General features: G+C 39.6%; 1 protein-coding gene and 1 pseudogene across 1 annotated transcript in view; one reads left to right on the top strand and one right to left on the bottom strand.

The window, feature by feature from the left end:
• Window positions 1-17,298, top strand: part of MACROD2 (mono-ADP ribosylhydrolase 2) — a 2,147,078-nt gene that overhangs the window by 1,332,395 nt on the left and 797,385 nt on the right. The window lies entirely within an intron of this gene.
• On the bottom strand, window positions 12,360-12,752 carry LOC140520523 (small ribosomal subunit protein uS8-like; annotated as a pseudogene).

Here is a 17,298-nt window from a genome sequence, read left to right on the forward strand (position 1 = left end):
GTTTCTCTCTCATCATCCCTAAGTGAAACTTGAAGAGGAAATGTTTTTATGCTGCTTCTTGGCTTGCATATTAGCAGAGCAAGGAGAGAAGCTAAATAGCAGTATTTACACGTAATGAAATGCTGCTTAGTGTAGGGCAATAGTGAACTAGGAGTCAAAAGAAAGTCCAGGATCTGCCTCTTGATCATGCCAGCACAAAACTCAAGGCTTAGGGTAAGAGGAACATGACTAGAGCAGAAGTGTGTGTGTGTGTGTGTGTGTGTGTGTGTGTGTGTGTGTGTGTGTGTGTGTTCATCCTTCATTGCCGAAGAAGACCATGCCATCAGAGAAATAATGACATAATTTGCACTTGACTTTGTTTTGAGTGAGGGAGGGCTGTGCAGGTCACCAGCCTCACTTCTCCTCCAGAGCCATCTGAATCCAGTGACCAGATATTCATCAGGATGACTGGAGATGACCTAGGATGAGGCAATTGGGGTTAAATGACTTGCCCAAGGTCACACAGCTAGTGAACGTCAAGTGTCTGAGGTGAGATTTGAACTCAGGTCCTCCTGACTCCTGCACTGGTACTCTATCCACTGCACCATCTAGCTGCCCTGTCCATTTAAATAGCACCAGCTCAGTCAGAGACCATCCTAGAGTCTTTTTCTTAACGATTTATGAAAATTAATTTCAGAGCATGAATACCTGAGTTAAAGTCTACCTCTGACCAGTCCTGGCTGTGGGACCCAGAGGAAATCTCTTAAAGGCTCAGTGTCTCAGGCACTCCCATCCTCTCAGAGGATAAGCTGCAGAGTCAGTTTACACTGGTAAAGGGAGTTTCTTCATCGGGAGAAAGCCCCCTATAAATGAAACCAAAGGCAAGTCTAGTACCTCAAATTTTATTTTACGAGCTTGTCTAAATTGGAGTTAAGATATAGTGCAGCCCAGCGAAACTGAGGTGGTTGCATCCCAGGAAAACTTGGGTTCAAGTCCCGTCTGTGGACTCCCAGGCAGCCTCGAACCTTGTAGAACTCCAAGCAGCATTCTGAGATGTTAGAGGGCACTGGTGAAGTGAATTTGAAGAGTGAGCAGTCCCCCCCGGGGCACCAACAAAATCCCATCTGGCCCAAAGAAATCAAGGTTTGTGATGGGTTTCTGACCAGGCGCCTTTCCCACAGACTAGACTTTCTTCCCCAACACCACAGTACTGGCAGTACCTCTTCTAACCAGACTCTGTGAACATGACCTTGGATGCTGGCAGAGCACTAATACTGAATGTTAGGGTCCTCTGTCCAATGCTGACTGCAACACGAAGGGTATTATGGAATGGTTCATGCTGAAGAGCAGTGCCGGTGTATCTTTCAAACAATCTGACACTAGGGGCATAGAGAATGAATAGACAGCTAGAAATATATATATATATACACACACACATAATATATATACATATATAATATATATACATATACATATACATGTACGCACACACATATATATGTAGAGACAGAGACAGAGACAAATCTGGAGTACACTAAGTGTATATATTGAGCGTATATAGAGTGTGTGTATGTGTGTGTGTGTGTGTGTGTGTGTGTGTGTGTATAGAGAGAGAGACAGAGACAGAGACAGAGAGAAAGAAACAGACAGAGACCAACAGACAGAGGCAGAGAAAGAGAGACAGAGAGAGGCAGAGAGACAGAGAGAGAGAGAGAAAGAGAGAGACAGACAGAAAGAGCCAGAGTACACTAAGTGTATGTATTGAGTGTTTAGAGTGTATGTATGTATGTGTATATGTGTGTGTATATGTGCGTGGAGAGAAAGAGAAGACTGAGTATATAGACTGTGTGTGACATACAGAGATAATATACAGAATAAAATATATATATATATATATATATATGCAGGATACACAGAATAAAAGTCTCTCATACACACACACACATCAATATTTACATCTCTATAGAGATATTCTACACTTCAAGTATCAGATGGTTCAAAAGATACACATACATGGGGTGGGGATGGATCTTAGGGGTAAAAGCTAGGTGAAACTCAAACGAATGACTCAGTAAGATAACTAGGGTAGTGGAGGGCTCCTAGCTTTTCTCCTATGTTCTTTGTGTGTGAGGGTATTTTTCTGCGGACATAATTGAAAATGTATTCTCTTGGTGTCTACAGGGGTCCAAGATAATGTTCTTCTCCTTTTACTGAGACTAAATAGAGACATTATCAGAAAAGGAAACTGAGTGAAGATGAGCTGTGTCAGATTCAACCTGAGAACTGAGTGTCTGATGTCAGTTGAGTCTACTCCGCTGTCTAAGCAGAGTCCCTAGGTACAGACATATATAGCAGAAACAGAAAATACAGATAAACAGATACACAGATATTGAAAATGTACCAGTCCCTGATTATATCTGCACACAGGATGAATACAAGATCCAAGGAATATTAGAATGTAAATGATAAAGGGGTCACTGATATGTCCAAATGGCATAGAAGGGGTACAGTTCCTAAGAATGGATAGTAGGTTGCTTTCCATATCCAAGACAATTTTTAAAGTACTCATTTATGCCATTTATAGTGACCAAAGCCCCAGAAGTGTTCCAAAATCTAATTAAGAATCTCGTTGACTTTATGATCAAACTGCAGTCCCCTTTCTAGATGGTATTTTGCCATTTTTTAACTCTGGAAAAATGTTTTCCAAAAATGGAAAGTATTAACATAGTTGCTTCATGATCAATAATATAAAGAGCTTTGTTACAAATTCAGGCTAAGACTGGTATATCCAATTCTACCCACTAAGACTGAGATCATCCCCCCATCTTTGTCAGAGCTTCCAGGTCATCTCAACCAAGATTTGACACATGCAAGTGTGGAAGTTTTAGCATGTGGTGATATCACACTTGTTGATTTTGGATATCGTAGTGGGTGTATGACTTAGGCTCTCTGCAACTCAGTTTCCTACTTCATATAAAGAATAATAATGTTTGTTATTTATTATTTTCCAGATTTAACACTATTTTTTTTAGAACTTACTGTGTACTAGACACTGTGCTAGGGACTGGAGATTTTAATTGCTTTCATCTGTGGAAGGGATATCTGCATGAAGAGCTTCCTGTCTTAATGTGTGTCAGCAAGTCCTCTGTAATATGTAGTCTCAAAGAGTTGCCAGAGATCCTGAGAGCTTTAGTATCTTGTCCAAGGTTGCACAGTCATTCTGTGGCAAAGGTGGGCCTGAATCCAGATCTTTCTAACTTGCAAGGAAGTAGTCTATCAAGTACATCACATTCTCTCTCAGAGGAAGAGATATGTATACAAATAACTCTGAAATGACTCAGGATAAATGCGGGAAGAGTATGTAGAAAGATAGGCACTTTGTAAGCTACTAGAGTCATCTAAATATGAGCTTATTTTGTAAGATCTCCATTGAGATTCACAACAACTCTGTGAAGAATGGTGAACCGGTATTATTTCCCCAAAAAGACATTTAAATTGAAAGAAAAGATAAACAAGGGGACAGTAAGGGAGAATGTAGCTATCCTCAATGTATCCGTGGTGCTGGTTGTGAATGAAGTCTCTTCCAGAGAGCTGGTCACTGCTAAAAAATTATGGAGACCAGAAGTGCTTTAGGATTGGAGATGAGTAAATACCATAATTTTGAAGGAAGATAATAGTAATTTGTTTGGGCTTTATTCTGATTCCTGGCAAAAATTTTAGAATATAGAATAATTTGTGCATACTTTGAAAGGGAAGTTCTAGTTATTACAAACCTTCATTTTCATCAAGAGCAGTTATGCCAGACTAACTTCATTCCCTTTTTGGCAGTTGTTAGACTGGTAGGTGAAGTGAAGGTGAAGTCAGTGTTTTCATAAATTAATAATAATATATTAGGAAACAGCATGGTTCAGTGGAGAGAGCACAGATTCTGAAGTCAAAAAACCTGAGTTCAGTTCTTGCCCTAAAAGCTTAACCACTCTATAGCTCTATACCTTTCTTTGGCTATAAAATGAGGGAGTTGGATTAGAAGGCTTTTAATATCCCCTTTCCTTCAATATCTATGATCCTATATAGTATAGAAATTCAATGAGGCACTTGGCAAAGACTCTTGTAATATTTTAATAAATAAAATAGAGGGCTATGGGTTAGAGAATAGGATGGTTAGGTAGATTTGGCATCAAATAAACTATCAGATCCAAAGAGTGTGATTTATGTGTTGATGTCAACCTGGAGGGAGATTTCTAATATAGTGCTACTGAGTATAAGGAAAACCTTATTATTAGGGATTATCCAAGAGTGGACTATATATATTATTTTGGGAGGGAGCAGGTTTCCTATCATTGCGAAACTTCAATATATAACTCAGGTATGAGGTGGAGTAGACCTATAAGTCTATTATCCAAGCTGTACAGAAGTCAGAAGAGGATCATCCATTCAAAGATCACCTAACTTTGGATATTACTTTGTCCCAGAAATATTTCATAATTATATAAATGCTGCAATAGCACATGTCAACAAGACTCTCAAGCTAGTCATCTCTTTCTAGCAGAAGACCTGGTGGATTCCATAAAACCAGTTGTCTTTGAGTGACTGAAGACATATACGAGTGCAGTTTTCAAAGCATTTTATCCTGATTCTTGCTGACTTGTTGGTCTTCAATTTTAAAATTGTTTATGAAAAGTATAACACCCAGATTGACCACTGAATTGGCATTTGTTGCAAAAATCAAAGAAAAACTCCCTCGTATTGCAAAGAAAGTGGCAGAGAATGAGAAATCTAACAGTTCCTATACCACCTTTTAGTAGTTATAACAATTGTTATTTGTACCTGTGAAGAAATATGCCAATTGTCATCTTGAGTCTATATTCTGATTTTTTTTTTTTTTTGGACTTCCTGCCTCTATGAAAATAAGACTCTGAAAACCTTGCTAAGGGCCATAGAGCTAGTTCTAACCACTCAATCCCAAGTCAAGTTTGCTTTGTAAATATGCTATCCTGCATCTACCTAAATTAAGCTTGAAAGTTCATATTGTAATGTTCAATATTATAGAAATTGCCAATAATTCAAAATCAATAATTCTGTATGTAGAAATAATTTGTAAGAGCAATCAAACCAGTCGGGGTTGCTTAGAAATTTTCCCGAGAAGAATTGATTGACAAGATTGGGATGCCCCATATCCAAGTGCTTTATTTTTTTCCATACAAAAGAAAAAAAAACAATTGATGTAGTTACATCCTAGAGGCAGCAAAAAAAAAAAAAAAAGGTCTGCTTTGCTGGATATACAGATCTTTACATAAGTGGAAATCTACCACCAATGCCCTTCACACTTAGAAGGAATTTTCAGACTTTTTAGTCCTACTTCTTCATTTTACAGATGATGAAATGAAACTTAAGAATTTCAAGGTTTTCCCATGGCCTTAAAGTCACATAGGAGTGGAATTTCCTACAGGACAGTGAAATGTTCAGTGAAATGAATCCAGATGAATTTTTTTGAAGCATTTGGCATTAAGTGACTTGCCCAGGGTCACACAGCTTGTAAGTATCTGAGGCCAGATTTGAACTCAGGTCCAGGGGACTCATGCTCTATCCACTGTGCCACCTAGCTTTGACTTTCAATCAGAGATGCTGGGGAACAGATACTTTAATTGGACTGAAGGATGGATAATGGAAAGATCACTTAATTTGAAGTCAGAGAATCTGAATTTGAGTCCTGGTCTGTCATTTGCTATCTGAGTGACCTTGGGCAAAATTCCCAAGCTCCTCAAGCTTCAGTTTCTAAAGCTATGAAATGAGGGGGTTGGTTCAGATGGCATCTAAGGTCTGTTCCAGCACTAGTTCTATGATGATATGAATTCTAACATCTTATGAGTCACTGATTCTGTGATTCTAAAGGTAAAGGAGTGGTGTAGTGATAGAAGAGCACTGCTATAGGGAGAAGATAGGGACAAGTGAATCCTGAGAACTCAATGCAGGGACCAGGAGTGGAGATAAGGAGAGGGAGAAGAGGCAACAGTAAATCAGAGAGCTTATTGTTATATTTGAATCAATAACTATGCTCAGAAATCAAACAGGGGCTTTTCTGGGTTTCTGTGTGGAAATCAAAGCCACTTGTAATTTGTCTTTGTTGAGACAGGAGGATTTGTGTGTGATCTGTTGTGACATTCTCCAATTAGGGATTCTTTTTCCATCACCTCATAGTCTTTCAAGGCAATCCCAGCCCCTTCTTACTTCGCTAAAAGAGAGAAATGTATCTCAGCCACTCACAGGGTCCAGAACCACATATATGTTACAGGTAAATGGAGATCAATTACTCCACTCTTAATCTCCATTTGGTAGGAACTTTCTATGACCAGATATTTTCCTGAGGAGCTGGGTGTTGAGGAGATGACAAAAATCAGGAGGAAACTGGGAGACAAACTCAGCCATATATCTTTTCCTATTCATTTTTTGAACTGCTTAAATAGTAAGTACCCTGACAAGCAAGAATTAAATCTATAATAAATGCAATAAAATTGCATATTACTTTGATAATTGAGAACTAAAAATATTTTAAATCATAAAACTATGAAAAAAACTTCTAATGATTTAGAATATCTTAAATCTGTTGAGACAAAAAAGATTCATAGATGATTGAATTTGGAAGCTTTCCTGCCTCCTCCATTTAAAATTTTTGTAGCTCAGATCACCATTCCTATTGGTTTGGAAAGGTTTTGGTGTAGCAAAGTGAAGAAAATGGGAAGAAGAGTCTACCGGACTGGGGAGAATGTGGAGTAGGGCTTTGGAAAAGAAGTGTGATAAGAGTAGGGAGGAAATGTGAAACAAAGAGAGGCAGACAGAGACAGAGAGACAGAAAGAGAAACTTTCTCGATAGCCGTTTCATGTTCATCTTTCCCCCTCCTACCTCAACACATTTATTTTTGAAAGTTAATTACTGTACAGAATTTGTTAGCCTAAATAAGGCTTTCCATAGAATTAGAGTTATTAGAGCTTGAAAATGTGGCTGAGATCAGCCTTAGATGACAAATTTGGGACATTGTTGAGCCAAGTTGAGAAAACAGAGGCAGGTGTTGCAGAGGAAATGTTTTCTCCTAGTCCCTCTTCACAGCAGAAACAGTTTCAAGGCAGGGTGATTGAATACAATTTCTGTTCAAATTGAGGGTAGGGTAGAGCATCCAGAACACCACGGAAGTGTTTGAGGCTGCTTGGGTACTGTGGCAGGAGGAGTGGTTGCAGTAAATGTCCCTTTGAGGGGTATCCTGAGAAAAGAAAGGGAATCCAGTAACTCCAGTAGTGGGATGGTGGAATCTCATAAGATCTCAAATCTGAAGGTTTGCTTTTTTTTTTTTTTTTTTTTTTTTGAGTGGAGGTTTGGTAATGTGCTTATATAGTACAGTGACTAGCTAGAACTCACTGAGCTGAGGCCATGGGGTCTGTACCATTCTCATCCTTTACCTTCCTTTGAGATTTGTCACAAGTTCAGCTCTGGGAGCAGGCTGACTTCTCGAAAGGGAAAGTAATCTCTCTAACTTGCCTATTTACTGGGCCTTCACAGCTGCCAGGGGAAAGTTAATTACAGTTACATTGTTTTTGGCTCTAGTCTAGGGTTTCCATTAAGAAAGAGGGAAAGTTTAAAAAGGCACCCAATGTACAAACATGAATCAGACAAAGATAAGTTCCTTTTATTCCAGCATAGAGACAATAGCTATAGAGATCATAGCCTACATTAGAGATGATTAGAACCTAATTCAATAACCTAACATAAGCCTCCTAGTCAGCTGAGATGCCAAAACTTAAGACTCTTTGGAATACAAGGCTGCTAATTAGCCATATTATGTTTTATTCTGTACTGGCATCATCAGGTTAAATGCCCAAACATAATCTTCTGTTGGTCTCCGTCCGATGGTGATTCTTGCCCTTGCAATATGCCTGCTTTTAATATGCTCTTGTAACCACTACCATGGAACCAAACCACTCCTACCTATGTTTTGGTATACATTCTTCCCCTCTGTTGCTTAGGTAATGGAGAAAGATGCCATTTACCTTTTGAGATTTCACAACACTTTCTGCAAAGGAAAGAAGATACAATAGAGAGGAAAAGCCCCATCCCAGGCACCAAACTGCCTGTGTGCTCTCTGCTTGGTGAGGGTTTTTAGATAATCAAAACCCACCCTTATGCTTCAAAGCCTCCCGAAAGGGAATTGAGGTACAAGATACCTCTTAGTATGTCTACAAAGTTCTCTTTCAGCAGCCAACCAAAATAATTTTAGTCTTTGCACAGTACAAACTTATGAGATACAACAACCAGTAGAAAGAAGTCAGATTACTTCTTCCTCTGAGAAGGAATGATGACAGATGCCTACTATGCCTTGAATGAGAAAATTCATACATTTGACTAGAATGCTGCCTAAACATGTCCTAAAAGAGGGACCACTGGAGCATTACACTTGATTTGCAAGGGTATGGCAGAGGTGACAGAACATGGAAGGCTCTTCATTTATGTGATTTACCTGCCCCAGTTATTCTACTAAAAATGAAATTTGCTAGAATGAAAGAGAAGTTACATAACCAAACTTTTTTAAAAAAATCTTACCCCCACTGATGATTATACTCATTTCTTTAGTGCTTTGATAGGCAGTCAGCATTTGTTAGTTGTATGCGTTCTATGTGCATGATATTATGAGGGAGATATGAGCAAAACTGGAGAACAAGGGATGAACTTCACCTCAGGAAGCTGGACGGTGGAAGCTGATGTCTGACTCCTCTGCAGTCCCTGCAGACTAATTATCTGGTGACCAGTGGGTGAACTTTACCTGTGGGGCACAGACTGTACTAGCTCAAGGTACAATGTGGACTAAAATGAAAGGATGGGCTGTATATTCAGGTATTTGGGGGCACACACTACCAACTATTTCTCAAGCCTATTTAAAGCCATTGCAGTATAGGAGGTAAGGTGGTGACAACCTTGAAGCCAGGAAAACCTAAGTTAAAACCCCATTTCTGACATATACTACCTATGGAACCCTGGGCAGATCACCTAACCTACCATCCAGGTGTTTCCTGGACCAGTCAATTCACACAGATTCAATCCCTATCCCTTTTTTAAAGTCTATAGGACAAATATTTTGGCAAATGTTGGTCTTTTGAAAAGGTGGAAACTGGTCTGGATATGGTAAAGGAAGAAAGATGGAGGAAAGCCAGCTTTTGTCTTGAGTACTTAGAGATTCTTGAAAAAGAGTAGAGGGAGGAGTGAATATTCATGCATTGTAGAGAGAAATTTATTTGAGGAACTTGCAGAGAGTGACTGAATGATGACAGGGTTCAGTGAGTCTGTACAGAGAGAGAGAATGAGGCAGTATGACAGTGAATACTGGGGATCCCTGGTTGCTCATGGAGCCCTGTACTGAGATGACCGCATTGAGGCTAAAGTAGTGACCTGGAGTCTGGTAATTCAACAGCATGAATACCAGTGGAGAGAGATAGAAGGGGAAGTACTCAGTCAGATTTGGATGTGTGTCACTTATATTGTATGAACCAGGTGTTTCCCAAGCACCCTCTAGACTATTTGAGAAGAAAAGTGCGCTGTGAGCTAGTGAGGAGAAGTGGTGTAATCTACTCAGAAGTACTTCCTAAGCTCATCCTCTAAACAGTTTACTCTTGGAAGCTTCTCCTTGAGCCATCTCAGCTTGACACTCTCTCATCTTTTCACTTTTCATGACTTGGTACTCAAGTCAAATAAGTGTTTATTAAGTTTTTCCTATGTTCCAGGCACTATGTTCAGTATTGTGGATACACAGAATGGCAGAAGCAGTCCATCCTCTCAAGGAGATCACAAGTGAATGAAAGGGACAACTTACAAACTACTATATACAATCCACGCATATGCAAAATAAATTGGAGATACTCTTAAAGAGAAAGTGTTAGCATCAAGGGGAAATGGGGAATACTTTTTAAAGAAAGGGAAGTTTTAGCTGAGACTTGAAGGAAGCCAGAGAAAACAGGAGGTGGAAGTGAGCAGGGAGAGAATTTCAGCCATCAGGGGACAGTCAATGAAAATGCCCAGAGTTTGGAAATTCAGTGGCTTGTGGGAAAATTGGCAAGGAGGCAGTACTGGATTGTGGAAAAGGGGGTTAAAGTACAATTAGACTGAAAGGGTAGAGGTGGATAGGTGGGGTCTAGTGGGCTCTTCCAATTTACTTCCATGCTTTTCTCAATCCAGCTGCTACATTCAGCCCCACTCCTAGATTCATCCCTAATTGAATTGCCTTATTTCCTCCCTTACTGGTCTCTTCCCTTGTTTCTTTTATAAACAAACTTTCACTGATAACAGCCTTTCCATCATCGTGGGTCTCTTTCTCCTGTGCTTTGTTCATGTCTTTGAATGAATTTCCTTGGGCACTGCATTTTCCTAGCAGCCTTCTTTAATGCTGGCTCTTTCCCACTGATCTAGTCTTGCAGGTCTGCATGCCCTATGCTCCCCACTACCCATACTGTCATCTTCGCTTAGATCAGTTCAGTCAACAGTCAACAAGTATTTATTAAGCAATTACCATTTGCCAGGCGCTGAGCTAGTGTTGGAAATGCAAAAACAAGCAGAAAGAAAGACCTTACATTCTAATGGAGAGGAAAGCCCATGCAAGGAAGCAGAAAAGAGTGTGTGTGTGTGTGTGTGTGTGTGTGTGTGTGTGTGTGTGTGTGTTTGGGGGAAGGGGAGTGAAGAAGAAAGGGGCCTAGTACAGGGGCTTGCTATATTTTCCTGGAAAAGAAACGAGACATAGTTGGTCTAGTGTACTTCTTAAATAGAGATTCTGGAAAGAAACGTCCAATCGGAGAGCAAGCCTAAAGGGTCAGAGGGTACTTCCAATTCGTGAATTCTAGGATTGGAGTGAGAACTTATTCCACAACGTTTTTTGGAGGGTTTTTTTGGCCACCCCTTCCCCTACCATGTTTTTTGGAGACTTCAACAATCATTTTCTTCCTCTATCCTCAGTAGTTGACCTTGACTTCTACTTTATTAGAATTAGGTTAAATGTTTACAATTACCAGATCTCTCAGTATTCTCATACAATTCCTCTTTCCTTCGGTTTGTAAAGACACAGCATTGAAACTCCCTGAATCCTATAGGCTTCCGTCTTCTTCATGATCTGATTCTGTCACTCTTGACTTTTCTCACAGGCCTTTTGGAGCTCTTTTCCCTTAGCTAACAGATCTCCCCTATCTAGCATATGCCGAATAATGCCTTGCGTTTTGCCCTTACAAGTTTGTCCTGTATCTTTCTCTTATAGAAACATTAGTTTATACTTGTGGGCTCTACTTCCTCACTGTCTGCTCATCCTATAATACCTTACATGTTGCTCCTCTACAACCACTGCACTAAAACAATCATTTTCAAAGTTATCGATGAATTCTGGTCATATTGTGCCCTTATCTATTTTTACTTTAATCCTCGTAGGCCTCTCTGTAGCAGATGGCATGGTAGGACCTTCTTCTCCATCTCCTTTTGATATCTTTTCCTTTCCTGACTTCGGGGAGTACAATCCTTTCATCGTTCTCCTCTTATGTCTGTCTTTAATTTTTTGTTGTTAGAATTTCATTCTCCTCTTTCCCCTTAAATAAAAAAAAAAAAAGTAAAAGTGTATCTCAAAATTTTATTGGGAAACAAGAGGAACTTGCCTTTTCTCTCTCTACAATCTCTCCTTTGGTTGATCCAGTTAACTGTGTTCATAATGTCCAAATCTGTATCCCAACCTCTCCCCTGTGCTCCAGTGATAGCTTACCCACTCTCTGCTAGATTTAGTTATTTAAGCGATCTAGATATTGGACTGTCACCCCAAACTTAACATGTATAGAACTCAATTCTTCTACCCAACTAGTTTTCCCATCTCCCTAATTTTTTTTCTTTTTATTTTGAATTAATAGTACCCCTATCCTCTTAATCACTGAGACTTTTCTTTTTGGAATCATCATTCCTCCTCCTCTATCTTTTACTCCACATATACAATCAATTAACATGTCCTGTTGTTTCTATGATGATAACCTCTTTCACATCCTGTCCATCTTTCAGCCTTCCTTCCTTTTGGATAATTTTCTCTTCTCTGGATTATTTTAGTATGTTCTGAGCTGGTCTTCCTGCCTCCAGGCTATGTCACTTCTTGTTACAGAATCTGTGTTGACATCACAGTGGCTCCTGAATAAAGTACAAACTGCTAATTCTGATATTCCAGGTTCTCCACAATCTACCTGTCTGTACAACCTTATGAAGAGGCCCCTCCACTTCAGGGAAAATAGACTAGTCTTTCGTTTTTTTGGTTTGTTTTTTTGTTTTGTTTTGTTTTGTTTTTTTGGCCATTGGAGCATTTTATTTGCATGTATATTTTACACCCTTAGAAAAAGAATTCCAGGATTTTTGCTCCTGTGTATTTTCATCTTGCTTCTTCATGGTCCATGATGCCAGCTGAGGTTGTAAGCACAATAAGCCCAAATTGATGGTACAGTAGCAGATTATTCTGCCACTTTTCCAGATTTTTCAGTTGAACATCAAATCTGGGGCTGATTACACTGTACTTATTTAATCTGCCCATGAGGCTTACAACAATCTTTCCTGCTCTGTGATCATCAGTGTTCTCAAATTCGCCAATGTAACCATGCTTCATCATCACAGTTAAGAACTGGACAATTCCTTTAGAGCACAGCCTAATGGGCACCTGGCATTTTCCTCATTTTTCTACATTGTTGATGCTTTTAAGAGCATCAGTCAGGACATTCATCTGCACCATGGTGGCAGTGCTGCAAGATGTCGGAAAGAGAAAAATTTTTAGCCTACTTTATATTCTTGTCCTATCCTTTCCTATTTCTGTGCTTTTGTTCATATCACAGAACTATCATCTCCCTATGACTGGAATGGACTCTCTAGCACTTTCCCCATCTTCTATTTGTGACAAACCTACAATCTACTCCATGAAAGCTTCTCTGTCCCTTCCACACCTCCCCTCTCATTGTGAAACTGTTCTGTCCTCTTTTTTCCTAAGATTTCTCATAGTACTTCTTAGGTATTTCTCTTAATCATTTTACTCTTTTCATGTCCTTCTGCTCTATTAACTTTTCACCTCCTTGAGAATAGAGTCTGTAACATATTTATTTTTGTATCCCCTAGTCCAAATGAAATTCCAAGTACATAAAAGGATCATTTAATGTTTTTTAAATTGAGCTGAAGTATAAGATATGGATGATTTGTGTCATCACATAGCTCACAATCTAGTTGTGAAAATAGGGTATAAATACATGGAAATGGAGAAAAAATACCTCAGAACAGTGTAAGAGATGTCTCAAACAAAATATTTCCAACTGAATAGCATAGAGAAGCAATACCGTGAGTTCAGAAGTGAGAAAATTTCTTAACGGATGAGGAGATGTAATCCCAATATATTTGCATAGGAAGAAAGAAGGGGATAAAGAACTTTTTTGTTGGGGGAAAAAAGATCAAAGTCAGGGAAGAAAGCATATATATGGTTTTAGGGTGAAGTGAAAAAAGGAGATGATATTAGAAGGTAGGACTGGACTAGATTCAGAGGCCCTTAGGACCTTATCTTCTAAAAAGATGGGAATCCACTGGAGTATAAGCATAGCTATTGGTGATTCTGCAAAGTAAAAGTGTGGTTAAATTATCTTGCCTTCTACTTGCCCAATAGCATCTGATCTTCCTAAAGAAACTGGAATCAGAGTGGAACCTTTTGAGACAGTAACCATATCAGATAACCCTGTAGGTCAAATGTAAATGATTCTAATGGGCCTCTTGCTTTTTCTGTTTTCCCTCATTCTAACATCACTTTTAATTCTCCCTATATTTGGGCCCTACATACTGAACTGACAGTAAGATTTTTGTCTTCTGGACTACAGGTCATTCACCTACAGTTGGTAGCAAACAGTGAGTATCAGCCAATAACCATGCAATTGTTCCCTGGATGCAGCCAATGTTCAGTTCTAGTCAACCTCCTTCCTGACACCCACTTGAGAGAGGACAGCTCTATGCCCCTTGCCAGCAGGAAACAGTTTTAGAAGCTGAGACCTTTGCCCTGTACTCCAAAAGATATGGGGTCCAATTTATTTAAGGGAAGAATGATGGGAATGGGAGTCACGCTTGACCCCTAAAAGGAAAAGACCATGTCTTTGGGACCTGGACCCCAAAGCCTCTAAACCAAATCTCTGGCTTTCACCTGGAGTCATCGCCCATCCCAGTCAAAAGTCCTTTTAATTGCCCTTTCATTATGCCCTCATTATCTTCACTGGCCCCACCCAAGGCTATTCACCACTCTTTAATCTCATATTACTGTGAACAAATGGAAGAGGACCTTGACATCAAGATGATGACATGACTTGCTGTTGACTTTGATTTGAGTGAGAGATGACTGTTCAAGGTCACCTACCTCACTTTCTTCTTCTGAGCCATCTGGGTCCAGTGGCCTGAAATTCATCAGGATGACTGGAGATAGCCCCGGAAGCAATGTGAGACCCTGGCCCTTTCAGTCTAAGGTCTTATTACATTCTCACTTTACTTCCAGAAACCTTATCTGTAACATGGGGATAATGATAGCATCCACCTCAGGGTTGATGTGAGGATCAATTGAGCTAAAGTATAGATAGAAAGCACTTCAAAGCACTATGTTACTGAGTTGTTGTGGATGTGGTGGTAGTTGTGGTCGTGGGGAACACATACAATAAGTGTATCCAAAGAAGCTGAATTCTGGTCTTGCCTGACTTCCAGTACCATTGTTCTTCCTACTCTACCACACTCTTTTTCCACTGGATCCCAGTTTATTATAAGATCACGTGTAGGAAATATGGACCTGACCCTGGAAAACAACACAGATTGTAAGAAGGCCTCCTTTGGTAACTCTTAACCTGCTCCTTTTATTCTGTTCATTTCCAAGTACTCCACTAATGATGCTGGAATTCTGTCCATGCTGTATCTAGTTCTCCCATTTCTGGTGTATACCACTAAGTTACCTGAGGAATTAAAGTCCTTAACTTTGAGTTCTCTGAGCTCCTTAAATTCTCTCACTAGTAACACTGAGAAAATGACCTTTTCTAAGAAAGGATTGACACCTTACAAACTTTTGAAAAATAAATAAGCCCACACCTCTGCCAAAAAACTAATGATAGTCAGTATGAGCAGAAAATAAAGGATCTAGCCAACTTTCACAGTTTGGAATTCCATTTTCAGGCTTTCTTTCCCCTCCCCCCACCAAGGTAGAGCTGTATCAATTTAATAGTACTCTAGGGCCCAGATTACACCAGCTGTGTTACTGCAGGTGTGACCTAAATGACTCTAAAGAAGTCTTAATGGCTGGGAAAATGTTATTTTTAAAAATGCAAAACTGAGAATAATTGTAATTGAGCAAGAGCTTTTTGCGTATGAAGAGATTGGGGATAATTGTGCTGAGCTGGCCTTGGGAAAATAAAAAGGATCTAAGTTCCTCCCACTTTTTTCCCCCAAAGAGTTTTATACAACTGACACCAGACAGGGATTGTGAGATAGTAAAATAGATGGCTTTGAGGAGGTCATGATGTTACTGTGGCCACATCCCTGCTATACTTCAGCAGGGTTCCACTTTTTATTTTGTGGTTTTGTTTTTTCAATTTAGACAGTCCTAGTGTACATGCATAGGTCTGTTAAACCAAGCACTTAGAGTAATGCCTTTGATAACAATAGGGAAGTGTAAAGCAGACATCTCAGAGGACTATTTTGTATGGATTCTCCATCTCAATAAAAATCAAAGCCTTCAAGTTCATGGTAAAATAAAGAGCGAGCCTCGGAATCAAGAGACCTGGACTTTTCAGTGCCGTTGCTTCTATGAACTAGATGTATAACTTCAGCTAATTCACTTAACATCTCCACCTCTAACTCTCACATCTGGAAAATAAGTAGGTTAGACATGATGATCTCAAAGGTCCAGTTTACCTCTAAAATTCTATAATTTTATGAAATGGATAATTTCCCTCTGAGGATAGTATTGCAGTAAATAATAGAAACCTTGAAAAATACTCAACATCCCCTGGAAAATGTAAGAAAATACAATTTGGTTAATATACCCCTACATCAAAGGTAACTTAATAATGGTAATGAAGTCACAGAACAAACCATCATATTTCTTTACACTCGTGAAAAAATGTCACCCATATGGCCCTTCCGTTGGAACAGATGTAAGTCTTTATCTGAAACAGGTCATTTGAGAAGCAAATCCTCTAGGACCCTGATGCCTCAAGAAACCCTGGTGCTTGCTTATTATGTTATTTTATTGGCCAATTATTGATAATCTGATTACAATTCTTCCCTCTCCTCAAACCAGCCCCCCTTCCCCAATAACACAAAAAACTACCTCCACTTCTTTATATGAATACAGAATGGGCTTTCTTAAACAAATTAATTTGCTTGGAGAAAGTTCAAAGGAATACTCCCAAGATCGTGAAGGGCCTCGAGTGGATGCCAGATGAGGATCAGTTGAGGGAAATGGGAATGTTTAGCTTGCAGAAGAGAAGACTGAGGGGCAACATGACAGCTGTCTTCAAGTATTTGAAAGGCTCCCTTGTGGAAGCAGGATTAGATTTATTCAGTTTGGCCCTAGATGAAAGAACCAGGAATAGTGAATGAAAGTGGCGAAGAGAATTTAGGCTTGACAAAAGCAAAAGCTTCCTACCAATTAAAACTGTGCAAAAAGAGAGAGTTCCCTCAAGACGTAGTGGCATTCTCCTCACTTGAGGTCTTTGAACAAAGACTGGATCACCATTTGTAAAGTATATTGTAGAGGAGGAGAGTGTTATTAAGCTTGGGGTTGGACTGATTCAGCTAGATTACTTCCCCAACCCCTATTCAGCATATGGCAGGGGCTCCTCTTACTCCCAGATCAGATATAAAATCCTCTGGCTTTTTAAAGCTTTTCGTTACTTTGTTTCTTCTTACCTTTCTAGAGTTCTTGAATCTGACACTCTTCCACCTACTCTGTAATCTAATGATTTGAGCGTGTAAGCAGTTCCTCCCACAGTACCCCCCTTAATGTCTAAGGCTCCTCTCAGAATGGTAAAGCTGTTTTGACTGATTTACTAGCTCCAAGTATCATGTCAGAAAATGGTGAACCATCTAATGGTGCCATGTGGTAGCATCTGGTACTGCAAACACAGGTCTGAAGGACTGAAAGGAGAAATGGAACATGATAAAGGCAGAGTAGAACCAGGAGTGATTCCATTGACTCAAAAGTGAGCTCTGCAGAATAAAGGGTTTAATGATTCTGGAAGTATACAGAGTAGATGTATTGGTAAGCACCTGTC

Source organism: Notamacropus eugenii, chromosome 1 (assembly GCF_028372415.1).
Source record: "Notamacropus eugenii isolate mMacEug1 chromosome 1, mMacEug1.pri_v2, whole genome shotgun sequence".
NCBI classification, from domain to species: domain Eukaryota; kingdom Metazoa; phylum Chordata; class Mammalia; order Diprotodontia; family Macropodidae; genus Notamacropus; species Notamacropus eugenii.